General features: G+C 60.2%; 2 pseudogenes; both read right to left on the reverse strand.

The window, feature by feature from the left end:
* Positions 1–3,230: 3,230 nt before the first annotated feature.
* On the reverse strand, positions 3,231–3,411 carry LOC143350754 (U2 spliceosomal RNA; annotated as a pseudogene).
* A 5,900-nt stretch (positions 3,412–9,311) lies between these two features.
* On the reverse strand, positions 9,312–9,493 carry LOC143350749 (U2 spliceosomal RNA; annotated as a pseudogene).
* Between the last annotated feature and the right edge of the window lie 2,514 nt (positions 9,494–12,007).

Here is a 12,007-nt window from a genome sequence, read left to right on the forward strand (position 1 = left end):
CCTCCGCCGTCGCTTCGCGTCGATAAGGGCCTCCCGCAGCACGAAGTTGTGCTCAAGGCACCCCTCGTACGGCAGAAAGCCCTTTTGTGCCGGGGAGAGCCGTCGATTTTGGACGGCCCAGCGGGTAAGGCGGTCGGCCATCACGGCCGCGAAGAGCTTGGGGATTACGTCACCCATGGCGATGGGACGCCAGTTGCTGAGGTCATCCCTCTCACCTTTCTTGTAAATCAAGATGGTATTTGACTCCTTCCACAGGGAGGGAATCAACTCCACCCGACGGCACGCATTGTATGCCGCCGTCAGGACCTCGGCTCCCGGATCGGCCCCCCTCAGGTCAGCGTAGGTGATTCCATCCGGTCCGGGGGATGATTTTTTCATCCTCCGGAGGCGGTTGAACACCTCGGCCGACCCGAAGGGCCTCTCCAGTGCCTCATTGGTTCCTTCATCCGGCTGATCGTGGTGGAGCGCCGGGAAGTGTTCCGAACGGTCCCGAGCCGCATATATAGAACTAAAGTGCCCTTGGACAATGTCCTTGGGCACTTGGCAGTGCGGAGATTGCTCGGCTAGCACCTCCTGCACTGCCCGCTTGCGGTTCGTTCGGAACAGACGCTGTATTCGCGTGGCTTCCCGGACGTGTTCCGTCCGTGTGGAAGGAGCCCCGGTCGCTCCGTTGCAACTGGCATCCCCTCGGGGACGCACCCTCAAACTCTCCGCCGCATCCGGCCTTCCTCCTCCCCCCCCCAGTGGCCCTTGCGGCACCCCCCCTTCCACGAGCGGAACGCCTCGAACCAAAGAAGTCCGCCACAAGGGCGGCAAGGGCCTCTAAGCCCTCCGCTGTCACCACCGCCTCTGCAGCCGCGACGATTCGCGCCCTTTCGGACGCTTCCTCGGCGCCGCCGCGTCGGCGGGGGGCAGCCATTGGCGTCCGCTCGCTCCGGGTGGGTCCGCGCCCTCTCCCTGGACGCTCCACGATTGCATCGGGATTCCGCTCCGGCCCATGTCTGAGCCCCCCACACGTCCGCTGCGTCCGCTTACCTCCGGTCACCGTCGGGTCACTCCGTGCGCACGTTCCTGGGTCGACACCACTCCCTCTCCCCCTCGTCGCCGTCTGCCTCCGGTCCACGGCGGCGTTCCCTCTACTGACCGCAGGGGTTGCACCACTCGGGGCCGCGGTCCTTCTACAAACAGAGCCCCGGTTTGACCCGGGGGCATTAGTCGGACTGCCCCGGCTCGCGTCGATTGTAACATAATTTCGCATCCCTTGCTGGTCGTCCCGAATAAAATTGTCATTCGAAATAAAATTAAAATTGATGGGGCTCGTGGCCCTGTCACAGTACCTTTTCTTACTGCTCTTATCACTAGTCCTGCTGTTAAAATTATTATTGCTACCCTTACTACTATTTGGGCCCTGGTCCGTATTTCGGCCCCGTTCCGCCTCCACGGAGGGACCGACCATTCCTGCGCTGCCGGGGGGCATCTCCTTCACTCCTTCCTCCGTTGCCTCCTGTTCCCCCGGCACGGGGGTCTGCAGCCCGGCCCTCTTCCTTGCTTTTCTGGGGGCCGCCACTGTCCAGTCTTCATTCGGCGGCGACGACGACGGGGCCGCTGTCGTTGCATCTTCTTCCGACGACGACTCCTCGATGGCCGGGAGTCTCCTCCTTCTCCCTCTTCTCGTCGTCCCCACCCCTGGGGATACGGGGGCGGCGGTGTTGCCCCCCTTCGTCCCCCTCCCGGGCGGAAGGGACACGGCCCGGGCGCTTCTTCCTCTCCTTGGGGTGGGGCATCCTAGTGCCGCCGGAGATGTCGTCGGCGGCGTCCTTCTCCCGGCCGCGACTGGTACCACCGCCTGGGGAGTGCCGCGAATCCTCCTGCTTCGTCGTGGTGTGCCCGGGGTCTGCTGGGGGGGCTCGGTGGCGGCTCTCCTGGCTCGCGCCCTCGTCCTGGGCGCAAGTGCCGGCGGCGAGGTGGAATTGCCGCCGGCTGTCCCCCTCGGCGATGGAGTTGGACCCCGGGTAGGCGGTGGTGTCACGACCGGTGCGGGTATTGACCCCCGCACCACCGAGGTCGTCGTCGTGGTCGTCGTGATCGTCGTCGTCGTCGTCGTCGTGGCCGCCGTGGATGTTACGACCACCGGGGCAATCCTACCGGCCGACGACAGATTGCCGGAGTTGGTCTGGGTTAGTTTTCCGGCGGGGGGGGGGGGGCGGCTGGGTGGTGGTGGTCCCCCCCACTGTCGTCGGTCCGGCCGGCGAGGGCGTCTTGGGCGTTGTCCTCTTCGTTTCCCTCGCCGTGGCTGTCGTCGTTACCCCGGTGGTGGCGGCCGGTGGCCCCCGGGTGACCTCCGCGAAGGTGGTGGTCGGAGTCACCCTTCTGCTGCACCCCCTCGGTGCAGCCGTTGCGGGCTCGGGCTGCGACCCGCTGCGTCTGGCGGCGACGGTCACAAAGTTCTTCAGTGTGGCGGTGGCGGGCTTCTTTCCCGCCACCGTCGCCGCCGTTGTCCTCCGCCCTGTCGTTGTCCTCGCCGTCGTCGTTGTGGGGGCGGAGGACTTTGACTTACCGCGGGAGGTCGACGCCGCCACCGCTGGCACGTTTCTTCTCGCGCATGGCGGCTCGCCTCCTCGCGTGGTCGATCGATCCGTTTCGGCGGATCGCGGGGCCTCGCTTCTCGCGCCCTCGCGGAGGGAGCCCGTCCCCCCCGCGGGTCCGCTGGCCGGGGATGCAGATGCGTCACCCGGGGCGGCCGATGGTGCACCAGCGGCAGGAGGATTCGGTGCACCATTCGCGTGGCTTGCAGCGTGATGCTGCTTCACCTTCTTCAGTGCATAAGCACTGTTGTCGGTGAAGCCGCAATCACCGCATACAAACCTACGCGTAATACCCGAATGGTGAAGTTTAAGGTGTTTACCTAAATCCTCGTGCCGCTGGTACACCGCCGCTCCCCTTCGCAGCGCCGTAGTCCCTCGATGGCAGTAGGGACAGATAAATTGGTCGGGGAACGGGAACTTAACGATTACCTCGTTTCCTCGGGCGACGCATCCGGATCCTTCGGCCATGCCTGAAACTTAGAAAATAAAACGAAGAACAGAGAGAGAGCAAAAGGAAGAGTCAAAGTGTATATAAAAGTTAGAAGTTAAAAGTTAAAAGTTAAAAGTTAAAAGTTAAAAGTTAAAAGTTAAAAGTCAAGAGTTAAAAGATAAATAAATAAAATACTTAAAATCTGATTTTTGTGTAGTTATTGAGCCAATCCTGGCGGCACTGCAATGCCAGGCTGACTCGCGACAGAGGTGGAGCAAGCTCCAACTGCTCCGTCAATTTCCAAAAATCAGATTAATATTCTGACTCCCCGATGGGGAGTGTATCAGATATTAAGCTGATAAGAACAGATAAAAGCAGTTTTATTTCAATAAATGTTTCCCCGGGGCGAAGCCCCGGGGATCAGGTACAGAGTATACATGTATATAACATTATATGACATAATTATTATAATTTTAAAGGGCGCAGGGACAGTCCCCCTGCGCCCTTATCGTCGTAACACTTTCGCGTTTAATTTTCGCACTGGGCGTCCAACTGGTATGTGCAAGTGGTAGTCCATTTTGGCTCCTTCCTTGTCAGGTCATCATATGGATTTTAACCGTATGTATTCACATAAATAACAGATAAATAAATAAATAAATAAATAAATAAATAAATAAGTAACAACAAGGAACAGAAATAACAATATAAAAGAGTACAGCAATTTGACGGTGTATAGGGCCGCAAAAGGAACGAAAAGAAGTATCAGTGAGCAGAACAAAGAAAAGAAGAGAAAAGAAAGAAGTATAAATATAGAATGAAATAGCATAAAATGGACTAGAATAAAAAAAATAACGAGATCGAATCCGGACTAGCATCCCGGTAGGATAAAATTAGATCAAAAAGGTAAAAGAAAAATAGAAGAGCGTAGTATATAAAACACTTTGTGCTGCTAGTGGCCAGATGGAACGCCCACTACTCGTCTTCTCGAGCTCGGGGCAGTCCGCTGGTGCTATTATATCCGGCCCCTTGACCCCCACGGTCCTCTTGCACGCTAGTCAATCTTCTTGACGCCACCGCGTTCTCGTCAGCTTCGGGCGCCGCGGTCGGAGCGGGGTACTGCCGGATCCCAGAGACGTGTTCCACGTAAATGTCCCTGGACCAGGCTATGGTCTCTGATACCATGAGCCGTCTCATGGTCCTCGCGTAGAACCGTGAGACGCGCAGCGTTTTCAGGAGGGACTCGTTGTCCGGGTGCCAGGCGCCCAGGGCCCCGACGATGAACGCGTCCACATGGACGGTGTAGCCGCGCCGGCGGAGAGCACACGCTATAGGCGCGTATTTTCGCAATTTCTCCGCCTTGGCGTCTTCGAAGGCCATGAAGGTGTTTTCGAATGGCACGGCCACATCGACCAGGTGGACGGTCCGTGACGGCTCGTGCGTCACGACTATGTCAGGACGCAAGGCCGCCAGTTCGTCGGGGTCACCCGGGACACGTCGGTCAACCCGGAGGTCGCCCGGAAGACGGGTCGCCCTCGCGAGCCTGCGGACCAAGCCGTGGTGCCGGAGCTGGCGAGCCGCCGAGTGAACGCCGCAGTGCCCGAGCACGTGAGGAAGGCTCTCGAGCTTAAACCCGCATCGCCGACATCGTTTATCGCCCTCCCCCCAACGGATTGCTCCATTGAGTGGGAGGACATCAAGGCGCGCGCGATGGATAAAGCGCCAGTCGGCGAAGCGAGTAAATGACCCCCCACGCATGAAGTGATTACTCACCGCATGGCGGGAGGTCACGCCGAAAACCTTCCCCTGGTCAGGTTTCCGGACCAGTGTCATTTTGTAGTGCTCAGCCACTGCCGCCCTCATCCGGCGGATTATCTCCGCCTTCGCTCCTGGTGACACCACGACCGGTTCGCCCCGCGAGGCGATCTCCACCGAGAGCTCGGCCCGACCATCGTCCCACCTCCACCGAAAACCGAAACGCGCCGCCGACCTGAGCGCGGCGGACCGCACCCGCGACCAGAATGAGGCACATCCGATGGTTGGCCACGCGAAGTCCCCGGTCAAACGACCCGACAGGTACTCCGCGAGGTCCCCCTCTGTCGGAGGCCGACGCAGCTTGTCCCGCGCCGCTGTATCAAGGGATGCCCTTGCCAGTGATGCAACGACCGGGTCCCGTGCGTTCAGAAGCCTGAACGCATGGGCCACGGTCGTCACATCAGCCAGGTCGGCCAGGGGGAGGAGTCCGCATCCTCCCCACGACGGGGGGATGTAAACTACCTCCGCACTGGCCCGCTGTGGCAAATTGAGCCATCCCTTGACCACGCGCCTGACAGCCTTGTCTACCTCCGCCAGTGCCGACTTCCTCACGCTGGCGCCCCGTAGCAGGAAATCCACCCGTGGAATTATAACCGATCTTAGGGTTTCCACCTTCTGCCACGGAGCTAGCAGGGAGCGGTCCACCGCTCCCAGGTCCCTCAGCACATCCCGGATCGTGGAGTAGGGCGTCTGGTCGATCCGAACCCCGGTGGGAATGCCCAGGTGCTCATAGGCGTCTCCGTCTCCGAGCGCTGGAACGGGTCCCTCGTTGAGGCCAAACTCGGTCCGGGCCACCGCGCCGCTTCCAAGGACGTGCAGCGTCGCGCACTTCCCCGGATTGAACGCGAGGCCCAGACTCCGCGCCGTGGCCTCTGCTGCAACCAGTAGCCCTCTCATGCCCTCGGGGGACGTCGCGATCAATGCGATATCATCCGCGTAAGCCAGGGCTGCTACCTTAAAGCCCGCCATCTCGTACCCGGCCCTCGACTCCGCGGCTTGACGAACCACGGGTTCGATTGCCAGGTTAAAGAGTATAGGACTCAAGGGGCAGCCCTGTCTTACTCCCGACTGCATGGGGATCCTATCAGTGAATCCTTCGGCAGTACGGACCCTCGTCGTGCAATCGGTGTATAGACACCGGACGAGGTTGACGATCGCGTGGGGGGCACCGGCACCGGCCAGTGCGTTTAAGATGGCGGCGTGGGGGACCGATCCAAAAGCATTGGAAAGGTCCAGCCACGCCACCACCAACTCCCTCCGCCGTCGCTTCGCGTCGGTAAGGGCCTCCCGCAGCACGAAGTTGTGCTCAAGGCACCCCTCATACGGCAGAAAGCCCTTTTGTGCCGGGGAGAGCCGTCGATTTTGGACGGCCCAGCGGGTAAGGCGGTCAGCCATCACGGCCGCGAAGAGCTTGGGGATTACGTCACCCATGGCGATGGGACGCCAGTTGCTGAGGTCATCCCTCTCACCTTTCTTGTAAATCAAGATGGTATTAGACTCCTTCCACAGGGAGGGAATCAACTCCATCCGACGGCACGCATTGTATGCCGCCGTCAGGACCTCGGCTCCCGGATCGGCCCCCCTCAGGTCGGCGTAGGTGATTCCATCCGGTCCGGGGGATGATTTTTTCATCCTCCGGAGGCGGTTGAACACCTCGGCCGACCCGAAGGGCCTCTCCAGTGCCTCATTGGTGCCTTCATCCGGCTGGTCGTGGTGGAGCGCCGGGAAGTGCTCCGAACGGTCCCGAGCCGCATATATAGAACTAAAGTGCCCTTGGACAATGTCCTTGGGCACTTGGCAGTGCGGAGATTGCTCGGCCAGCACCTCCTGCACTGCTCGCTTGCGGTTCGTTCGGAACAGACGCTGTATTCGCGTGGCTTCCCGGACGTGTTCCGTCCGTGTAGAAGGAGCCCCGGTCGCTCCGTTGCAACTGGCATCCCCTCGGGGACGCACCCCCAAACTCTCCGCCGCATCCGGCCTTCCTCCTCCCCCCCCAGTGGCTCTTGCGGCACCCCCCCTTCCGCGAGCGGAACGCCTCGAACCAAAGAAGTCCGCCACAAGGGCGGCAAGGGCCTCTAAGCCCTCCGCTGTCTCCGCCGCCTCCGCAGCCGCGACGATTCGCGCCCTTTCGGACGCTTCCTCGGCGCCGCCGCGTCGGCGGGGGGCAGCCATTGGCGTCCGCTCGCCCCGGGTGGGTCCGCGCCCTCTCCCTGGACGCTCCACGATTGCTTCGGGATTCCGCCCCGGCCCATGTCTGAGCCCCCCACACGCTCGCTGCGTCCGCTTACCTCCGGTCACCATCGGGTCACTCCGTGTGCACGTTCCTGGGTCGACACCACTCCCTCTCCCCCTCGTCGCCGTCTGCCTCCGGTCCACGGCGGCGTTCCCTCTACTGACCGCAGGGGTTGCACCACTCGGGGCCGCGGTCCTTCTACAAACAGAGCCCCGGTTTGACCCGGGGGCATTAGTCGGACTGCCCCGGCTCGCGTCGATTGTAACGTAATTTCGCATCTCTTGCTGGTCGTCCCGGATAAAATTGCCATTCGAGATAAAATTAAAATTGATGGGGCTCGTGGCCCTGTCACAGTACCTTTTCTTACTGCTCTTATCATTAGTCCTGCTGTTAAAATTGATATTGCTACCCTTACTACTATTTGGGCCCTGGTCCGTATTTCGGCCCCGTTCCGCCTCCACGGAGGGACCGACCATTTCTGCGCCGCCGGGGGGCGTTATTCTTCTCTCCGTGGCTCCCTGACCCCCCGGCACGGGGGTCTGCAGCCCAGCCCTCCTCCATCCTCTTCTGGGGGCCGCCACTGTCCAATCTACCCTCGGCGACGACGACGACGAAGCCGCTGTCGCTTCCGCCTCTTCGTCCTCTCCCGACGACGACTCCTCGATGGCCGGGAGTCTCCTCCTTCTCCCTCTTCTTGTCGTCCCCACCCCTGGGGATGTGGGGGCGGTGGTGTTGCCCCCTTTCGTCCCCCTCCCGGGCGGGAGGGACACGGCCCGGGCGCTTCTTCCTCTCCTTGGGGTGGGGCATCCTAGTGCCGCCGGAGATGTCGTCGGCGGCGTCCTTCTCCCGGCCGCGACTGGTACCACCGCCTGGGGGGTGCCGCGGATCCTCCTACTGCGCCGTAATGCACCCGGGGTCTGCTGGGGGGGCTCGGTGGCGGCTCTCCTGGCTCGCGCCCTCGTCCTGGGCGCGAGTGCCGGCGGCGAGGTGGAATTGCCGCCGGCTGTCCCCCTCGGCGATGGAGTTGGGCCCCGGGTGGGCGGTGGTGTCACGACCGGTGCGGGTATTGACCCCCGCACCACCGAGGTCGTCGTTGTGGTCGTCGTAATCGTCGTCGTCGTCGTCGTCGTGGCCGCCGTGGATGTTACGACCACCGGGGCAATCCTACCGGCCGACGACAGATTGCCGGAGTTGGTCTGGGTTAGTTGTCCGGCGGGGGGGGCGGCTGGGTGGTGGTGGTCCCCCCCACTGTCGTCGGTCCGGCCGGCAAGGGCGTCTTGGGCGTTGTCCTCTTCGTCTCCCTCGCCGTGGCTGTCGTCGTTACCCCGGTGGTGGCGGCCGGTGGCCCCCGGGTGACCTCCGCGAAGGTGGTGGTCGGAGTCACCCTTCTGCTGCACCCCCTCGGTGCAGCCGTTGCGGGCTCGGGCTGCGACCCGCTGCGTCTGGCGGCGACGGTAACAAAGTTCTTCAGTGTGGCGGTGGCGGGCTTCTTTCCCGCCACCGTCGCCGCCGTTGTCCTCCGCCCTGTCGTTGTCCTCGCCGTCGTCGTTGTGGGGGCGGAGGACTTTGACTTACCGCGGGAGGTCGACGCCGCCACCGCTGGCACGTTTCTTCTCGCGCATGGCGGCTCGCCTCCTCGCGTGGTCGATCGATCCGTTTCGGCGGATCGCGGGGCCTCGCTTCTCGCGCCCTCGCGGAGGGAGCCCGTCCCCCCCGCGGGTCCGCTGGCCGGGGATGCAGATGCGTCGCCCGGGGCGGCCGATGGTGCACCAGCGGCAGGAGGATTCGGTGCACCATTCGCGTGGCTTGCAGCGTGATGCTGCTTCACCTTCTTCAGTGCATAAGCACTGTTGTCGGTGAAGCCGCAATCACCGCATACAAACCTACGCGTAATACCAGAATGGTGAAGTTTAAGGTGTTTACCTAAATCCTCGTGCCGCCGGTACACCGCCGCTCCTCTTTGCAGCGCCGTAGTCCCTCGATGGCAGTAGGGACAGTTGAAATGGTCCGGGAACGGGAACTTAACGATTACCTCGTTTCCTCGGGCGACGCATCCGGATCCTTCGGCCATGCCTAAAACTTAGAAAATAAAACGAAAAACAGAGAGAGAGCAAAAGGAAGAGTCAAAGTGTATATAGGAAGTCAGAATAAAAGTTTTAAAAGTTAAAAGTTAAAAGTTAAAAGTCAAAAGTCAAAAGTTAAAAGATTAATAAATAAATAAATAAAATACTTAAAATCTGATTTTTCGTGTAGTTATTGAGCCAATCCTGGCGGCACTGCAATGTCAGGCTGACTCGCGACAGAGGTGGAGCAAGCTCCAACTGCTCCGTCAATTTCCAAAAATCAGATTAATATTCTGGACTCCCCGATGGGGAGTGTATCAGATATTAAGCTGATAAGAACAGATAAAAGCAGTTTTATTTCAATAAATGTTTCCCCGGGGCGAAGCCCCGGGGATCAGGTACAGAGTATACATATGTTTTTACAGGTTTCATGGCTAATTATTATAATTTCAAAGTGCGCAGGGACAGTCCCCCTGCGCCCTTGTCGTCATAGTACTTTCACATTTAATATCGCACTGGGCGTCCATATGATATGTGTGTAGGGTAATCCACTTTAGTTTCCTCCTTATCAGATCCTCATACGAATTTTAACGTTGTATAAGTTGACGTGACTAGATAGCTAAAAGAAATAAATAAATATAGATAACAGTAACATAAACAAAATATAACGGAGTATAACAATTCGACGGTGTATAGGGCCGCAAAAAGAAAGAAAGAAAGGAGGTATAAACAGACGAGGAGTTGTTATATAACATAAAGCAAAGTAAAATAAAGTAAAATAGCATACAGTAATCTAGGATTAGGTATTATATGGTCAAGTCGAGTGCCATGTATAGGGTGGCTTGACTAGAATATAAATAGCAACACAAGAAAGAAGAGTATCGCCTCTAGAAGTGCATGCTGCAGATTGCCGGCTAGGACGCCCACTACTCGTCCTCTTGAGCTCGGGGCAGTCCGCAGGTGCTATTATTTCCGGCCCCTCGTCCCCCACGGTCCTCTTGCTCGCTAGTCAATCCTCTTGACGCCACCGCGTTCTCGTCAGCTTCGGGCGCCGCGGTCGGAGCGGGGTACTGCCGGATCCCAGAGACGTGTTCCACGTAAATGTCCCTGGACCAGGCTATGGTCTCTGATACCATGAGCCGTCTCATGGTCCTCGCGTAGAACCGTGAGACGCGCAGCGTTTTCAGGAGGGACTCGTTGTCCGGGTGCCAGGCGCCCAGGGCCCCGACGATGAACGCGCCCACGTGGACGGTGTAGCCGCGCCGGCGGAGAGCACACGCTATAGGCGCGTATTTTCGCAGTTTCTCCGCCTTGGCATCTTCGAAGGCCATGAAGGTGTTTTCAAATGGCACGGCCACATCGACCAGGTGGACGGTCCGTGACGGCTCGTGCGTCACGACTATGTCGGGACGCAAGGCCGCCAGTTCGTCGGGGACACCCGGGACACGTCGGTCAACCCGGAGGTCGCCCGGAAGACGGGTCGCCCTCGCAAGCCTGCGAACCAAGCCGTGGTGTCGGAGCTGGCGAGCCGCCGAGTGAACGCCGCAGTGCCCGAGCACGTGAGGAAGGCTCTCGAGCTTAAACCCGCATCGCCGACATCGTTTATCGCCCTCCCCCCAACGGATTGCTCCATTGAGTGGGAGGACATCAAGGCGCGCGCGATGGATAAAGCGCCAGTCGGCGAAGCGAGTAAATGACCCCCCACGCATGAAGTGATTGCTCACCGCATGGCGGGAGGTCACGCCGAAAACCTTCCCCTGGTCAGGTTTCCGGACCAGTGTCATTCTGTAGTGCTCAGCCACTGCCGCCCTCATCCGGCGGATTATCTCCGCCTTCGCCCCTGGTGACACCACGACCGGTTCGCCCCGCGAGGCGATCTCCACCGAGAGCTCGGCCCGACCATCGTCCCACTTCCACCGAAAACCGAAACGCGCCGCAGACCTGAGCGCGGCGGACCGCACCCGCGACCAGAATGAGGCACATCCGCTGGTTGGCCACGCGAAGTCCCCGGTCAGACGACCTGACAGGTACTCCGCGAGGTCCCCCTCTGTCGGAGGCCGACGCAGCTTGTCCCGCGCCGCTGTATCAAGGGATGCCCTTGCCAGTGATGCAACGACCGGGTCCCGTGCGTTCAGAAGCCTGAACGCATGGGCCACGGTCGTCACATCAGCCAGGTCAGCCAGCGGGAGGAGTCCGCATCCTCCCCATGAAGGGGGGATGTAAACTACCTCCGCACTGGCCCGCTGTGGCAAATTGAGCCATCCCTTGACCACGCGCCTATCAGCCTTGTCTACCTCCGCCAGTGCCGACTTCCTCACGCTGGCGCCCCGTAGCAGGAAATCCACCCGTGGAATTATAACCGATCTTAAGGTTTCCACCTTCTGCCACGGAGCTAGCAGGGAGCGATCCACCGCCCCCAGGTCCCTCAGCACATCCCGGATCGTGGAGTAGGGCGTCTGGTCGATCCGAACCCCGGTGGGAATGCCCAGGTGCTCATAGGCGTCTCCGTCTCCGAGCGCTGGAACGAGTCCCTCGTTGAGGCCAAACTCGGTCCGGGCCACCGCGCCGCTTCCAAGGACGTGTAGCGTCGCGCACTTCCCCGGATTGAACGCGAGGCCCAGACTCCGCGCCGTGGCCTCTGCTGCTCCCAGTAGCCCTCTCATGCCCTCGGGGGACGTCGCGATCAATGCGATATCATCCGCGTAAGCTAGGGCTGCTACCTTAAAGCCCGCCATCTCATACCCGGCCCTCGACTCCGCGGCTTGTCGAACCACGGGTTCGATTGCCAGGTTAAAGAGTATAGGGCTCAAGGGGCAGCCCTGTCTTACTCCCGACTGCATGGGGATCCTATCAGTGAATCCTTCGGCCGTACGGACCCTCGTCG

Source organism: Colletes latitarsis, unplaced genomic scaffold, assembly GCF_051014445.1.
Source record: "Colletes latitarsis isolate SP2378_abdomen unplaced genomic scaffold, iyColLati1 scaffold0028, whole genome shotgun sequence".
Classification (NCBI taxonomy): Eukaryota; Metazoa; Arthropoda; class Insecta; order Hymenoptera; family Colletidae; genus Colletes; species Colletes latitarsis.